The 18,787-nt window shown below is 43.8% G+C and overlaps 1 protein-coding gene across 2 annotated transcripts in view; it reads left to right on the top strand.

Annotated features, from left to right (window-relative positions):
- The window catches only part of WDR25 (WD repeat domain 25), a 116,670-nt gene that overhangs the window by 55,033 nt on the left and 42,850 nt on the right, over positions 1-18,787 (top strand). The window lies entirely within an intron of this gene.

Genomic DNA, 18,787 nt, shown 5'->3' with positions numbered 1-18,787 from the left:
AAGTGGATAATTTAAATGTTAACTGTATTACCAGTCAAATAAACGGAGCGTCTGCTGCTGTATAGAGGGTAGCCCAAGACCCTGGGTAACTAGACAAAACAAGACAAAGAACAGCGCACAACGTTCATCGTGAAATAAGTAAATACAATTTTATGTTAAAAATGGTTCAAGGTTCTGCGTACATCAAGCAAGTGGAAAACAGGCACAGAATATAACACTGGTATCTGTTACACTTTTTCGGTGTCTCTTCTCCCAACACTTCCTCCTCCTCTATCGATCTCTCTTTGGGGGTACCCCAGGGCTCTATCCCAGGACCTCTCCACTTTTCTCTGTACACACTTTCTTTAGGTGACCTAATCACATCTCTTGGTTTTAAATATCACCTCTATGCTGACGACACACATATTTACTTTGCAACCCCTTACCTTACACCTGCTGTACAGACCAAAGTTTCTGAATGTCTCTCTGCGATATCAACCTGGATGGCCCCCCACCGACCTAAACTTAAAATGGCAAAACAGAGCTCCTCATATTTCCTCCCAAACCTGACCCTACTACCTCCTTCCACATTACTGTTGGAAGTACTATCATTCACCCAGTAGCCCAAGCACGCTGCCTAGGGGTCACACTCGACTCCTCTCTCGCATTCTCCTCTCACATACTAAACGTATCTAAAACCTATCGCTTTCGTCCACAATATTACAAAGATACGTCCTTTCCTCTGTTGCTTGACTGCGAAAACTCTGGCCCTCATTCTCTCCCTTCTCGATTACTGTAACCTCCTGATGTCCTTCCTTCCTGCCTCTCACCTGTCTCCCCTACAATCTATCCTAAACGCTGCTGCCAGAATCACTCTACTCTTTCCTAAACCTGTCTCTGCATCTCCCCTGCTCAAATCACTCTCCTGGCTTCCTATCAAATCCCGTATCACACACTCAATTCTCCTCCTCACTTTTAAAGCTTTACACTCTTCTGCCTCTCCTTACATCTCAGCCCTAATTTCTCGCTATACACCATCCCGACTCTAGCGTTCTGCTCAAGGATGTGTTCTCTCTACCCCCTTTGTATGTAAAGCCCTCTCCCGTCTTAAACCTTTCTCACTGACTGCCCCACACGTCTGGAATGCCCTTCCCCTCAATACCTGACTAGCACCCTCTCTATCCAACTTTAAGACCCACCTTAAGACACACTTTCTTAATGAAGCATATGAGTAGCACCATGGCTAATACTATACATGATACATAAACCTTGACCCTCTGCAGACGCAGTTACCAGAACGCCCTCCCACTGTCTCTGTACATTCTTCCTACCTACCAAATAGATTGTAAGCTCTTCGGAGCAGGGACTCCTTTTCCTAAATGTTACTTTTATGTCTGAAGCACTTATTCCCATCACCTGTTATTTGTATTATTTGTTATTTATATGATTGTCGGGTGTATTACTACTGTAAAGCGCTATGTACATTAATGGCGCTATATAAATAAAGACATACATACATACAGTCCTCAGCATCCCCCAACAGGTCAGGTTTTTAGGATATAGCTGCTTCAACACAGGTGGCTCACAGGAAGAGCCTGCACAGGGGGCTCAGTCAAAGGGGGGCGGGGGTTGCGCTCTCCATTTTGTGCACCCCTGGCCTAGAGTGAGAATTTTGGGGACAGGTAACGTGTGTGTCTTAACTCTTCTGGAGTGGGCCCCCTCCTGTAGCGTTGTATCGTCATGGTGACATGACGTCACATGATGCCACGTTGCCAAGAAAATCCGTCATCACATGCCGCCGTGACATCACATTGCCATTACAATGCGACTTCATGATGTCGTATGCTGCGGAGGAGGGCCGTCCTCGAGCATACAGGTGGTAAAAAGGTAAGTCCGCCAGTGGGTGCACAATAAGAGGAGGAGCGACCAGATTCTATTCTTTCTGGGCAAGCTACCCAGCTACCTGAACAAGCTCCTCACCCCTACCACATGCAGCACCTATCACCTGAGATCAGACTCCAAAAGACTGTTCATGGTCCCAAGACTCAACAAAGTATCCGGACGTTCCTCCTTCTCCTTCCGTGCACCCCAAAACTGGAACAACCTACCAGAGACTCTCATATCCACCACCAGCTTAAGTTCTTTCAAATCTAAGGCTGTCTCACACTTTAATCTGGTCTGTAACTGTTTCATACGCTCATAATATATATTTTCTTTAACTGTGCACGCAATGTCTTGTATATAATGTATACCTTGTTCATTTATGTAACTGTATTTGTAACCATGTATTATTTTGTTTTACTCTGTGCCCAGGACATACTTGAAAACGAGAGGTAACTCTCAATGTATTACTTCCTGGTAAAATATTTTATAAATAAATAAATAATTCGTGAAAAGTCTTTTGAAGTCAGATTGTTCTCACTAGCTGGCTTAGGGAGGATTTCTTTCTAAAAAGTACACGTAGTTTGGCATAGGTTTTGGATGTCATGGTATCAAGGTGCAACCCAAATGTTAAATGGGAGACAAATCATAAGCCAAGATATTTAAAACTAGTGACAGGGGCTAGAATGGTGTTAGAGTTGGTTCTGATCTGGAGGTCCGTCAGTGGTAGCTTTCGAAATGTAACACTGGTCCCAAATACCATTGCTGGCCACATTAGGCTATTGAGATGCTAATATAGTTATATGTATCAGTATTATATTTTGTTTATATATTATGTAGCACTGTTCCCCCCCTCCCCCAAGTGGGAGATACACAGCCTGTGCTACCTAGTGTGTGTTGCAAATACATCAAATACCTGTTAGGGTCAGGAGAGCTGAGTCTGATCTGCGATGGTGGGAGAGCAGGGCAGGCTTAGGTTCCTCTCTGAGCTCTTCTCATGGTGCTTAGCGCCTCCAGCAGTAGTGGGCTCCAGGATGTTCGGAGATCAACCCCCACTATTGCACTCTTTCTCCCTCTGCCCAAGGACTGATACTCAGACAGAGGTATATTATGAACAAGGTCTTTATTGGTGACATCCACTGCAGATATTCTTACAGCGATGCAAGGTCTCAGAGGCTCCATACCTCTGGATGGTGCTTTGCCCCTGGTAGTATAGGGCATCTGTGGCTGAATCAGATGTTCCCCCAACCCAAAGGCTGGGGGTGAGCACGCTCATCCCTCCATGGGAGAGTCTCATAGCTCTACTGCTTCCTCTCTCCTCCAGAGCAGGAACAGGACTGACACTAAATTTGGCACTCCCCTAATTATGAACAGAAGGGGTGGGCTCATGGTCTATACCTATCCCTGATAGGCTTACACAGGCCATGAGTCACCACCTTACTTCTGTCCATCATAGAGGAGCATGGGTGGGGGACACAAGCCCATAAGATTAATCCCTTACAGCCTGCAGCTAGCAGGACTTACATAACAGGGCGGGGAAAGATAGGCAGAAAGACAAACCCTGTTATACAATTATTTAACTGTTTTGTCGTCATATTGCAGTACATGTATCACAAGTGTCTTGGACTTTATTTTATGACTCGACACAAACCCATTATTTCCTCTATTCTACCATCATTCCACATGCTACAAAGATCAATCTTGCCATGTTTTCTTCTTCTTCTTGTATCTTTTACAAAACCATTATATCCTTGGGTGTGCTTTTACATAATTGCATACTGTAGCTGAATCCTTCAATCGAGTTAACAGTAATTATTTTCCTGCAGAAGATGATACATTTGGCTGGGGAAAAAAAATAATGTTAAGCTGCTCACGAATTAATGCTGTTTGACGTACAGAAATGAGAGCAGATATTGAAGGTGTGGATAATGCATTGTCAGAGGGTTACAGACGGTTGGCTTATATTTTGGCTTTCAAAAATCCAGTGCTATGGGGACCTCATTTATAATCTCAAAGCTTCGAGTTTAAATGACTTCTCTTTCTCACCCCGTGGGAACTTTCCAGCTCATTTAACTTTCTGTTTGAAGACAATTTAACCCATTTTGTGGAATCATGCATTCATTTAAAACATCCTATTTTTAATTACTTGTAATTCACTTTCTAGTAACTTACATGATCATAGTCTACTTTAAGTAAATTGGTCCAAGGAGCCAGCAAAGGGGTATTTACGGCTGGGTGAAAATATAAAATACTTATGAGCCAGCATTTTTTGGGAGCCGCTGTCGCCTCTGTGTCCCTGTGTTTATGTCGGTGTGTATATGTGACATACAGTACTGACATACACAGATACACACTCACACATTGACACACGCAGACACACAATTTCACACAGACACACATTGACACACGCAGACACACTTTCACACACACACACACACTCGCTCTCACAGATACACTCATGGACACACTCGCACATCTCCAACTAGCCCTGCCCCCTTTGACTAGCCTACACATGGACACACTCTCACTCACACGGACACACTCGCTCACGGACACGCTCTCCCTCGCTCACGGACACGCTCTCTCTCGCTCACGGACACGCTCTCTCTCGCTCACGGACACGCTCTATCTCTCGCTCACGGACCTGCTCTCTCTCGCTCACGGACACGCTCTCTCTCGCTCACGGACACGCTCTCTCTCGCTCACGGACACGCTCTCTCACTCACGGACACGCTCTCTCTCGCTCACGGACACGCTCTCTCTCGCTCACGGACACGCTCTCTCTCGCTCACGGACACGCTCTCTCTCGCTCACGGACACGCTCTCTCTCGCTCACGGACACGCTCTCTCTTGCACACGAACATGCTCTCTCTCGCGGACACGCTCTCTCGCTCACGGACACGCTCTCTCGCTCACGGACACGCTCTCTCTCTCGCTGACGGACACGCTCTCTCGCTCACGGACACGCTCTCTCGCTCACGGACACGCTCTCTCTCGCTCACGGACACGCTCTCTCTCTCGCTCACTGACACGCTCTCTCTCTCGCTCACTGACACGCTCTCTCTCGCTCACGGACACGCTCTCGCTCACGGACATGCTCTCTCTCGCACACGGCCCTGTCCTCTCTGACGAGCGCTGCCCCTCTGACGAGCCCTGCCCCTCTGACGAGCCCTGCCCCCTCTGACGAGCCCTGCCCCCTCTGACGAGCCCTGCCCCCTCTGACGAGCCCTGCCCCCTCTGACGAGCCCTGCCCCCTCTGACGAGCCCTGCCCCCTCTGACGAGCCCTGCCCCCTCTGACGAGCCCTGCCCCCTCTGTCGAGCCCTGCCCCCTCTGTCGAGCCCTGCCCCCTCTGACGTGCCCTGCCCCCTCTGACGAGCCCTGCCCCCTCTGACGAGCCCTGCCCCCTCTGACGAGTGCTGTCCCCTCTGACGAGCCTAGTCTAGTGTCTGTTCCCCTGGACAGTTACTGGAAACTGGTGTTAAACAACATACAGTATGTTAGAAAAAAGGGATTTCTAATTCTTCAAATTCATAACCTCTTAAAATCCTTGCACATTCCTACTGCCATTTATCAAGTAAGGTTCTGGATCCTTGTGTTTCAGAGCATACACAAATGAGACATTTCCTTAATAATGACTATTTTCTTAGAATCATTCTACAGTACAGTACAAAGATTTTTACTTCTTGATCATAATTTTCAGAATATGCAAGTACTTCAGCAACATTCAAAACTGTGACATAATCAAGTAGCATTGTCTTTTTTTTATCTTGAGATGCAATCACGTAGTTTGAAACCATTTGCATGATACAATGATATAAATAACACTTCATATTTCTTAATTAACCTGGATTGTATTTAATCCACTTTACTGCTAGAGACAAACATATATACGTGCTCAGTATGCAACCCTTTATTCTCAAGTATTCTTGTGTTAGTGATACATGATACCCTTGTAAATAATCGTTATACGAAACAAAATCTAGTTTGTGCCAAATTTTGAGGAAGCAACAAAACAGGATTTGAATGTGTTACATGAACTCTTCATATATTGTGGTGGTTGAAAAAGCGAACTAGATACGTTGTCTGTAAGAACAATGGTTTCCAAAAATGTCTGGTATCATCCGTTGGTATGCTCATACAGTGTGTCTCGCTATCTCTACCCTCTGCCCTCATTATTGGGAGTAGCTTAGTAGTAATGTCACTGTCTTTGGAGTGTATTCAAATGGAGTGTATTGTGAATGTGAGGGAGGTGTCAATTGTGACCCCTAGGCAGCGTGCTTGTGATACTGGGTGTATGGTCGTGCTGCCAACAGTAATGTAGAAGGGGCAGCAGGGCCAGCCTTGGGAGGAAGTATGAGGAGCTCTGTCTCTGACATGTTAAGTTTTAGTCGGCGGAGGGCCATCCAGGATGTTCTTGCAGGGAGACATTCAGAGACTAATGTAATAAAGTAAACCCCTGTTGCTCTTGATTGTGTACAAGCTACAGGAGCGTATTTAAGTTCTGTTCTGTACATTATCGATCATGTCTCTTTGTCTGCGTATCTTTTAATGTGTCAGGGAAAGAAATGAGGTATTTGACACTATAGATAATGGCCCATTTTACTAAGCATATTCTGCCGAAAAACAGCTCTCAACGCCGAAAGACATCTTACAACCTATTGATTTGGTAAGGTGTCTTCCAGCGCCATTAGGTGTTTTATAGCAGAAAACTGTTTGGTACATATGGCTCATTATGACTATATTGTGCTCTGACTGCATAGGTCGCATCTTTTTATTCAACAACCATATATTCTGTTGATTATGCCCTGATAAAAGATTTTTTTCACTGTACGTAAAATAAAAATAAATAACCTGAGTTGCCAACATGATACAAAGTGATTAATAACAAATAGCAAGATGATATCCATGGCACCAGTTCCTAATAATTCTATCTCAAGAAGAGACTTGTGTGATATCTATCGATCTATCTATCAGAGCTTGTACAGTAAAGGAGCTCTCTTAGAAGCCAACACTCCTAGCATCACTTCAGAATTCTAACCATTGTGTAGCATCTAATTATCTTAAAAGTGGCAATTGGATTTGATTGCTGCTGGTTGTAATTTATTAGACAGCTAACAGGTTTACAAGGTCTCTTGACTTCAGCTGAAATATAGAAATTACATGTTTTTTTTGGGGGGGGGGAAAGGACCCATGGGAACATTGCAGATGATTGGAGATGGTGAAAAGGAAGAGAGCATTTTCCTTGATCAAATAAATGAAAACTAAGTGTATAATATGTACATATCTTGATCTGTGTCTGTATATCTTGAATAAAAATGGACAATATATTCCCAATATTTTCACATAGTTGCTCAGATAAATGTGTTTAGCAAAATGAATATATACAGGACACCTGCAAGCTCATATTGAACCCCCAAAATAACCACAACATATATATTAGCATATAGGTGTCACAGATGAGTGCTACTGAGCATGGCGATATATATTTAAAACCAGAGAGAGAACATGAAACACAGACAGAGCTCAGTGCACATCCAGTGAAACCCATACACGGTACAGTGCCTAAATATATATGTATGGATATCTATTAAATAAAATGGTCTTTTAGTTTAACATTTTGACCAAAGTGTTGTAAGCCCCTGAGCCACTAAACGGCAGACCACATCTCAAGGGTCCCTAACACTAATATAAATTCTTAATAACCTGTGCATTACCAGGAAGAATGATTTATAATAAATCAGTCAAAATTAGTTGCATAGTTCTAAATTTGATTGAAGCTTTTATTAACCTGTACATTACCAGGAAAAGCACTCTGTATTAGATTTGTCACAATCATACTGCAAGCAAGCAAGTTCCCCTGAGAGTGGGAGATGCTATGGAGGGAGCTTTTAACCATTTAAATGTGGGATGGGGTGAGCTTCAACAAGATAGGAAGAGCCACCTTCCAATCAGCTAAGACCAGCTGAACAAGATTTGTAAAACATACAGGACACCTGCAAGCTCATATTGAACCCCCAAAATAGGGTTACCAGACCATTTTAACATGTCCACTTTGCATGATCCTAGGAAAATTTGTCCATCACCACTTGGAATGAGAAATTGGTGCTCCAGAAATGCAGTGCACCATTCTGGGGCATGCATTTCTTAGTCAAGGCAGTGACTGATAGACATTTGTTGATCTTCTTCTTCCCTGGTCCTCTCCTTGAGCCGCATTCCCTCTCTCTACCCTGGAATCGCAGACATCTGCCATGTAGCGGTTCGTTCTCTCCTGATACCCTCCAAAACCCCTGCAGTTGTGGACCTACAGATTTAGCTCGAGAAGGCAAGAGTCGCACATGGTTTTTTTCTTCCCTATCGAGAGCATTCGTCCCGGGGGATACCTCAGTCACTTTCCAGTAGGAAAAGTTATTCTGGCTACATCTGTTCTGCCCTCCTCCACAGACCACTTCTGCAGCCTGTGCCCTCTCTCTCAATCCTTCCTTCCCCCTCCGATGTTCCCTCCTGCAGACTTGGCCCTCTTTTCCCTTGTCCCCAGACCTCCCTTCTCCATGGCTCTCTCCCATGGCACTCCTTTTCCCCCTTGCTTCTAGTTCTTTCAGGTCCTCCCCATTCCTTCTTACTAGCTTGCAAACCTTTCTTCCTTTGCTCTCTGCTCCCTGGCTCTGTTTTGTGGTTCAGGTCCTCCGTATGTCCCTTCCCCAGAGCCCCTTTTGAAAACCTGACTTTGTGACCTGTCCTGCGGTGCGGGCCCTCTTTATTTACCTACCCAGACCTCTCCTGCAACACCCCTTTTCTCCTCGTCTTATCCGGCAACCTCATGCAATTTCCTGTGCTTTTTTTCTTGCAACGTCAGGCTCCAGGGTGATCAAAGCATCACCAGATATGTAGCTTTGACTGAGTAATGGTACAATGAAAATCAGGACTGGGGATAGCTATACCAGATTACAGAACACTACATTTAGAAAGGAAGGCAGGAAGTGTTGTCCTTTATGTGTAGAGCAGTGTTTCCTAACTCCAGTCCTCAGGGAACCCCAACAGGTCAGGTCTTAAGGATATCCCTGCTCCAGCACAGGTGGGTCAATCAGCAGCTCAGTCATTTTGACTGAGCCACCTGTGCTGGAGCAGGGATATACTTAAGACCTGACCTGTTGGGGTTCCCTGAGGACTGGAGTTGGGAAACACTGGTGTAGAACAACAGAGAGGCTACTTTAGTACAAGGTATTGGAAAAAAGACTCAGACTTTTTGCGTAACCCTGCAAACTAGTGAGAAGGTTGTCGTTCGTATTAGGGAGATCTACACACCTCCAGGACTGGAGGAGGAATTGGACAAATAAGATGACAATGAAAGGAGAGGTAATCGTTATGGAAACCTTCAGTATGCCAGATGTGGACTAGCGTGTCTGTTGCAGGTTCATTCAGAAGCAGGGACATCCCGGATTCCTTGCAAGTGGGCATATGTGAGGGAGCCGACACAAGGAGGCAATACTAGACTTAATGCTGTCAAGTGGATACAAAGTATTGGATGTAATTATGGGTGAGAGCTAAGGTTCCAATAATTATCAATCGGTGTGGCTAATATAAAGAGGCTGAGTCATACCACAACACGCACTAAGGTTTTTAGATTTTAGAAGGGCTGACTTTTCCGTTAAGATTTTTGGCAGGGTGAAAGTATTTGAGTGGAATGAAGAAGTCGCAGGAACAAATAAAAGCAAATTAACTTTGTGTCAGTCAGATTAGTACAAGCACAAGGAAAAAGCAAATATCGTTTTCAAAGAAGGTGGCAGGTATTGCAAATGCTAAAAACAATATAGCTAACTTTCCTAACTTTTAGGAAATGTAGGCAGACCCCAATATAGGAGGATCGGCAGAAGAACATCAATAATCAGATGTGCAAAGACCTACTGTAAGCAGAAGAGAAAATAGCCAAGTTGGTATAGAAGGGGGACAAAACCTTTTTTAGGTATATAAGTGAAATGAGAAAAACAAAGTGAGGAAAAGTAAGACTAAAGACTCATGTTGAGAGAGATAAAGGTATAGCAGACATCCCTAATAATTATTTTTGCTAAGTCTTCACAGGTGAAGGGGGGGAGAGACCACAGTTGAGTAACAGGAATATAAATGGAAAGGAGGTGGGCCCAAGTCCAGTTACAGAGGAGAAAGTCCTACTGGAAGTCTCAAAACTGAAAGTGGACAAGTCAGTGGGGCCGCACGGGATTCTTCCAAGCATATTAAAAGCTATGGGGTGTGCTCGCAACACATAGAACTATTTACACAGTCACTATCAGCAGGTGTATTTACATTAGACTGAAGAAGTGCAAACATAATCCCGCTTCACAAAAGCGAAAGTAGGGAAGAGACGGGTAACTACAGGCCTGTAAGCCTGACGTAGATAACAGGGAAATCAATGTAAACACTGTTGAAAGAAAGAATTGTTGAATATCCAACGTCCATCAGCTTACAAAATCCCAGTATATTCAGAGGAGGTGACCAGTGAAGTACCCTGGGGTTCTGTACTGGGACCGGTGGTGTTTAACTTCTTTATTACTGACATTACAAATGGCCTGGAAGGGAACGTATGCCTTTTTTGCAGATGAAACAAAGATCTGCAACAGGCTTGACACTATAGGGGAGTAAACAACATGATTAATGATGTAGGTAAAACAGAGGAATGGTTAGGAGTTTGGTAACTACAGTTTAATGCCAGAAAGGCAAAATAATGCACTTGGGTGACAAAAATAGGCAGAATACGGGATTAATGGCACTATGACAACTATTATCACGGAAAGGGACCTGGGAGTCATTATTTCAGATGCCTTAAAAATAGGCAAGCAATGAGGAAAGCCAGTGGGATGTTATGCTGTACAGGGAGACATATTAGCAACAGAAAGTGATGCCACTTTATAGATTTGGAATTTTGTCCAGAAACGGCCTGATCGGCTGCTCTGACATAAGTAGAATCTGCCCCATATCGTCCCACAGACATAATACTAGGCTAAATAAAAAAGAAAGCCAAGAATCAAATGGGGTCACTTTGTAAGGCACCGATGAAGGTGGACTTCACAGCAGGCTGTGGCTCCTGATGGCTGGAGCAGGCGGAACTGGACAGAGCCTGGAGCGTGGTCGTCGAGCCGGGTGGAGTGCCACAGAGTTGGTGGAGGGCAGGATCGACAAACAAACGCAGTACAATGGACGAGGCAGAAGCGAAGGTCAGGCAGGCTGAGGTCAGGGCAGGCGAGATAACGGTATGACAGGGCAGGCGAGATAACGGTATGACAGGGCAGGCAGAATCTGATCCCCAACGGGCCTGACAAAGTGGTTCTTAGCCACCATCATATTCGATGTTTCTATCAGATAGTTTTTCTTTGTGTGGGTTTGTCCTATGTATATTATTTCATGTTTTATTTTTTCATTTTCAATCCACCAGGTGTTATTTTCGACAAATATTGTTGTTAAATATGGAGGCTGGTTGGAAGAAAAAAAACCAACACTATTTGCATGTGGCAACCGTAATGTGGCAATTTGTGTGCAAATGTGTATGAAATCCTCGGTCTGTCCCTGAGAATGATTAGGATATGACCTGGATAAGCATTTACATAAAGGAAAGTTGGCAATACGTAATTGTCAAGGTGTTCCTCCGAATACAGCTCAACCCCCTTATAACGCTGTGCTTGGGGTCCGAAGAATCACATCGCGTTGTAAGTGGATCGCGTTAGAAATAATGTACAATTGTATGCATTGTACAATAAAGTATTTAAGATACCAATAATCGTGTTGTAAAGTATTCATAAAGACGAAAATTGGGAGCCACGCTTGCATCGCGTTATAAGCGGATTCGCGTTGTAACGGATCGCGCTATAACGGGGTTGAGCTGTATTACAACAGGTAATATTCGATCACATGTATCTCCTAGAACTTTAATATACATTTATTACACTTCTTTCATACTTTTAAAATATACATTTATGTCCTCCCCCAAAAAAGGGTGCTGATCTGTAATAAAATTAATATTATTTCTACGGGCACTTTTTCTCAAGATACAGTATATCTTTTTCCCTAATTATGAAGATGTTTCAGTAAGTTTATTGTTCTACATTATATGGGTAAGTAGTAAGCACTACATGATGTTTTGTGTAAATCTATAGATACTCTTAGGAACTGCCTTAAACAAAAGGATGAATTGACTTATTCGATTGTTTTGTTAAAAAAAAACATCCCAAGAAAGGTACATTTTCTTACACAAAGGTTAGATTTTCATTATCTCTCGTGTGCCAAGGAGAGTTCAAATCATAACTCATTGGATTTTTCAACTCTGTAGTAGATTCATATCATAATATCACCCCGGGGACCGGATACAAGAGCAGGCTGCTGTTATCACAGTAATTACTTTATCAGGAATGGCGTTGTTGGGACGTTCTGAGCAGATGTATCCATTTCTATGATTGTGTGCTTGTTTCCTACAGGATGTACACACCTATATATAGAGGAGAGAAAATAAATACGGAGAGATTATCTTGTATTGTATCATATTGTTACCTCTGGCTAAAATCGGTGAATCATAGACTGGCTGACCTCACTATATTCATAAATAAAACATGGATTTATAACCGCAAAACCGTTACCTTAGGGGTAGCCAACTCCAATTTTCAAGGGCCACCAACAGGTCAGGTTTGCAGGATATTCCTGCTTCAGCGCACTGAGCCACCTGTGCTGAAGCAGGGATATCCTGAAAACCTGACTTGTTGGTGGCCCTTGAGGACTGGAGTTTGTCACTCCTGCCCTAGCTAACCTCCCTATTTGTAAAGAATAGGCGCTGAATCACATTATTTTCAGCTCTGGGGACCCCCTGCTTGCTGAGTTACTTACCGGTAAAGGTACCGGCGTTGCTTCCTGGTTTTTAGATCTCCCATGGCTAGTAGGAAGCCACAGCAAATGCGGCCTCCTGTTGGTCCGCCTGACGTGGGAGATTTAAACCACCATTTTGTTTCCCCGGGTTGTAACTGAAACATTGGTATCTGCACCGGTAAGTAAATTGTGGGAAATAGTGCGGTCTTGGTGACGTTACATTAGTATCTTGGTGCAGGTATATTTATTAAGAAATGTGTGGCTTGCGTTACTTTTCTTAAAGGCCTCTGCGTTGGTTTTCTCCATCATCATAGTACTTTTTTTTAACAGTATCTTTACATAAGGACGTTAAGTTGTAAATAGCTTCTCTGCCTATTGATACTAGCCAGCGATATTCAACAAGGATGGCTCTGTATTGCAGAGGTTTATATAAGCCATCATGCATTCATGTCAAGAAAGTGCTCTAGTTCATAAAGACTACATTGATATTCTTCTAGAATTTCATGAAAACAGTGTCTTATAATTTCATTTGTTTGTAGAGAATTATTATCGTCTCCAATACATTTTGTTCTGCTCCCAGCTGAAGAAATAAAATGAGTGTTCACGTTGTTTGTTTCACGTTGTTTGTTTCATGGGAGAACATTTTCATTTTGTGCTGCTCGTGCAAAGTGACAGCAAGTTGGGTATCAGTCTTTTTTTTTTTTTTTTTTTTTTTTTTTTAAACAAAATGAAGAATAAATACATATAAAGCAGAATTGTATATTCAGTTTACCTTCATCGTCTGAAAATAGATGTGCTGTACTGCATATCTATGTATTGCTTCATGAGCTTGCTTTCAATTCTTTCATTAATATCATACTGTATATGAAAAATGTATGTCATCCGAAAGTATAATAATCAAAATCTAATTCTTCAATACCGACTGTCACGAACTTGTGTATGTCACAAGGGTTAATACACACAGCTATCCAGATGACAAATGTATCTCCCTGCAGGGCTCCTCAAATGCATAATTTCTACCCTCAATACGTCACAATGTATATCTTTACTTTGCAGCCACCGCCAAAGTGTTATCAAATATTAATTTGCAGGGTCTTTGGTCCCTGTTTACTAAAGAATATATGCACTTAACACCCCAAATTCTGATTTTAGCGGAATGTGTCAGAAAATTTAGTTTACTCTCTACAAAGCATGCAACAGTTCAATTAAAGACAAAGACATACTTATTTAATTTTAAATTTAATATAAAAAAAATAGTAAGATGCTTAGGATACAAAAAGACATTACAAGAACATACAATAAATGCAGACAGTTTCTTACAATAGAAAGGTAAAAGCAAGAATCCTATATCTTACCACACAACATGTGTATGAAATCCAGTTCAGTTATATTATTATATTGTAATATGTATGAATCCAGTATGAAGACAAAATGCAAAGTATGTAGTATATTTGGAATGATTCTTTTTTTCAGTTCATATTATATTGCATATGATATTGGTTAATTGGTATCTTTTGATAGATTCAGTTACATTAGGACAGTATTTCGTTATATACCAATAACCATATTATGTTATTCTCTGTATGGAGGTGTGTGCAGTTCCTTATCAGATATGACATCAGTTTGAATCTATAGGACCTTATCTGGTAATAGAATTAGTAGAAGCAAGAGCAGGCTTAGGCTGGTTCTATACTGCGGGGGTGTGCTACGCCGTGCGCGCGCACGGCAGTTATAGATGGCTGAGGTCAGCCAGCCCTTCTATACAAAGGCCGCGCGCGCATGGCGGGGAGCGGGGAGCCGACAGACAGCGGGGAAGAGAAGGAAAATCATTTTTTTGCACCGCTACCGGCGCTGTGTGTGTGTGTGTGTGTGTGTGTGTGTGTCTGTGTGTGTCTGTGTCTGTGTGTGTGTGTGTATGTATTTGTGTGTCTGCACAAATTTAATAAATATTTTATTTTTACTAATGTTTTTTTTTTAATAAATAATAAATTACACATACATACATACATACATACACACACAAACACAGTACCTTCACAGCTCACAGTATACACACAAAAAGCATGCAGCACGCACGTTCGCACATGTACACACCCGCAACCAGTATAGAATGGCCCTAAAGGATATTATCTGGGTACATATATAGCAGGGGGTAGCTAGTGAAGAGGCAGAGAAGGATTACACCAGGAGGAGAACAGAGGAATTACACCAGGAGGATGTGAGAGGGATAATACCGAGATGGAGAGAAGGTTTAACATCATGATATTAAGATCAAATATAAGGATTCCTCTCAGAAACAGAATATTATTCTACCATCTTTGAAGATATTATTATTATTATTATTATTATTTGAATGCCACGGCCATTTTGTACTATTTTTGTATGTGAGTATTTATCTTCAAAATGAACGTTACTTTTTATGAAAGAGCAGTAAGGACATTTTACAACATGTATCAAATCTTTTCAAAAGAGGTCATTGGAGCACGGAAGATGAGAATTCACGTACTGCATCTTGTTGACATCAGACATTCCTCTGCTGAATTCTGAATTGATCTTCTAAATACATTCTTTTTATCCTAAAACTTAATTCATGGAAAACAGCATAAGCCCATCTTTCTTGGCGTTTCCTTAACGCCCTCTTATCAATCTCTTTGATGATATTTTCATGGCTAAAGGAAAAAATTACTTTTTTAAAAGCTCCCTGAATACAGAAAAAATCCAATTTCTTTATTCCCATAGTACTTAGAAGAACGTAATTCATATCAAAATGTTCGGGCGAATTGGCTGCATATGAAGATACTATTTTTGACCGGCTTACTCCTCAGTTGAGCGAAAAATGGTTATCTGTACTTTGCAACCTCATAAACATGAAATGTTTAGCATTATTTGATTCGTATAATCGTAAATGTTACAAAGATCTATTTGTTATTCTTTTGAATCTCTGTTAGATCCCTGATATCCTCATATTGAGTAAGCCTACACAATTCTGTAGTGTCTTCTTGGCCACACCCCCTGCCATGTCAAGTTCACAAAGGCATCTCTTTCAAGTTATACTAAAAGGGTTATTGCTTATTTCTACTGTCAGAGAAGGATTATTTTTTGTTTTGCCCTTTAAACTTATGATGGGGTGGAATGTTGCACAGAATAAACAACCTACCATTAAGTGAAAAGTTATGCATTCAAGTAGAGCATCTTGTTTTGGTTTGAATGCTTGTAATATACAGTACATCTTGTTAGTAGGGATGGGTTCATTTAAAGCTCCCTCTGTATAACAATACATCTGATAGTCAAAGAAAAACTAAGAATCAGGACTTAATCCGTAGCATTATTTTATTATATAACCCCTCTTAAATGCCTCAGACTATTACCTGCTGCTGATGTGGGGGCCTGAGTCCTCCTTTTCTATGTAACAAACCACACGTTGCTTTAGGTCAGACAACGGGAGACAAACTACAGTAGTGTTTATTATGGTATAACAGTATTTATAAAGAAAGTAGCAATGGACACTCTGGAACTTATGTTCCTTACCAGAAGGATCACTATATACATTCACTTAACAATGGTAACATAACCCTTAGGGGCCTATGCTCTGAGCGTTCATAAAGAAATCGCCGGGCCATTTATATCGCCACTTTTTTGAGTGTTGCTATCACGGTATTCAGAAAACCTTGATAACCTGTGATAGCATAATTCCTAAAACGGGCGAGTAGCCCGTGATGATGAGCGTGATGATTGCCTCTCTGAAAAGGCCTTATCCAGCGATTTCTTTCAGCTGCAGAGAGACCTGCCCAGAGAGAGCTGCCTCTCCCTGCGCAGATCTCGCCCGAAATGGATGTTTTTTAATATAAATTTTATTACTAGTGTAGATGAACAGGGGGTCTCCGGAGCAGAACCGCATTGATTTGAGGTCCGGTCACCCCCTGCTTCCTGGGATACAGGCCCCGTTATGGGGTGCCGGTGTGGGTAGCGGGAGGGGATAACCCCTTCATTGCCTTAGCGGTTAGCCGCTAAGGTAATGAAGTTGCCTGTAAATGCATTTTTATTGCATGGGATTCATCCCGGGCGTCTCCGGTGCTGATATTAATGGGTATCAGCTCCGGAGACTCCCGGCATCAATCCGATACAGAAAAAAAGCATTTTTTTTTTCTAAGTCCTGTCTCGCTGCATCTTAGCAGGTTCTCACCACCTTCACGCCAAGTTTTTCTGGCCTCAGGATTTGGGGAGAAACTCTCCATTCTAGAGCCGCGATAGGCTTCGATAAGCTAATCACGGCTACTAGAATTGCACGCGTTTCAGAACCTGCTGATAAGTGGCTTATCACTCTGTGATTTGTTTTTGAAGTCTCAAAATGTTGGCGATTCAGTCTTTTATCGCACACTTTTCGACACTTACAGAATTGTAGTAGGCATTTTGGCCAATAACTGGCTTATGAACGCTTATAGCATAGGCCCCTTAGTGGCAGTGTCTGTTGCTGAGGCCACCCATCCTGGGTATCAAGGCCTGTGTAATGGTGCCAGCACACAGTTGGAGCTCTTGGCTGTATGTAACTGTAGCAGCCTATACTTCACAAAACGCCTCGGTACCCCTTTATACTGCTTCCGTTGATGATTCCCTCTGAGGGTGCGAGTTCCTGCTGATGTTCTGACTTGGATGCTCCGCTGGCCTTCCTCGCGATGATAACTGCTCTCCCTCCAACCAGCGTCTGCGCTAACAGCTCTACCCTTGCAGCTCTGCTCACGCAGGGACGTGTCCTTCCAGGGACTCACAGAGAGCTCCTTCCTCAGTCCCGCCTCTCCAGAGTCCAATCTCATTGGCTGAGTCCCTGTCCATCACAAGTCACATCCCGGTGTACCGGAAGTGGCTCCCTGCTACGGCAGAGCAAGCTGGGAGTTGTAGTTTCCTATTGCAGCCAAGGGGGGGAGGGAGGGGGAAGAGTGGGGGGGGAGGGAGGGGGAAGAGTGGGGGGGAAGAGTGGGGGGGGAGGGAGGGGGAAGAGTGGGGGGGAGGGAGGGGGAAGAGTGTGGGGGGAGGGAGGGGGAAGGGTGGGGGGGGAGGGAGGGGGAAGGGTGGGGGGGGAGGGAGGGGGAGGGTGAGGGGGAAGGGTGGGGGGGGAGGGAGGGGGAGGGTGGGGGGGAAGGGAGGGGGGAGGGTGGGGGGGGAGGGAGGGGGAAGGGTGGGGGTGGGGGGGAGGGAGGGGGAAGGGTGGGGGGTGAGGGGGGAGGGTGGGGGGGAAGGGAGGGGGGAGGGTGGGGGGGGAGGGAGGGAGGGGGAAGGATGGGGGGGGGAGGGAGGGGGAAGGGTGGGGGGTGAGGGGGGAGGGAGGGGGAAGGGGTGGGGGGGGGAGGGAGGGGGAAGGGGGGGGTGGGGGGGAGGGAGGGGGAAGGGTGGGGGGTGAGGGGGGAGGGAGGGGGAAGGGTGGGGGGTGAGGGGGGAGGGAGGGGGAAGGGGTGGGGGGGGAGGGAGGGGGAAGGGTGGGGGGTAAGGGGGGAGGGAGGGGGAAGGGTGGGGGGAGGGAGGGGGAACGGTGGGGGGTGAGGGTGGAGGGAGGGGGAATGGTGGGGGGCGGGGGAGGTTGTGTGTGTGTGTTACCTGCACTTACAAGAGGGTTACATTTATCATTATAAAATGATATATTTGAAAGCAGCAACATAAGTGATCCCAAAGGCATGTTGCTGCTGCCTGTAAACATGTAGTTATCATTAAAGAAACAATCCTCCCCAGAAGCCTGTAGGAATTTAACGCATACGATGTTAGTATCTGGTCACCTGAGCATGTCCTGCTTTTTCTGCGTTACAAAACACGATTTCCTTACTCCTGAGGTTACCACGGTAACCTTTACACGGCACGGGGCTCTGAGAAGAACGTTATTTTAATGCCCAGGAGAATTAATATTTAAAATGCTTATGTGTCCAAAAGTTTACAAATAAAAACAGCATTAGAAAGAGTACGAGGAGACAGCTTAAAATGAAACCATAACATGCAACAACAAAAACATAAGCTATACAGTGTTACAAGTAAATGTTACCTTATTTTAGTAAGGATTGAGGATGTCCTTTGGTATATGTACAGTATTTAGCTACTGT

The sequence above is a fragment of the Ascaphus truei genome, chromosome 9 (assembly GCF_040206685.1).
Source record: "Ascaphus truei isolate aAscTru1 chromosome 9, aAscTru1.hap1, whole genome shotgun sequence".
Taxonomy (NCBI): domain Eukaryota; kingdom Metazoa; phylum Chordata; class Amphibia; order Anura; family Ascaphidae; genus Ascaphus; species Ascaphus truei.
The sequence above is the reverse complement of the archived record's forward strand: the minus strand, read 5'-3'. Positions and strand labels throughout refer to the sequence as shown.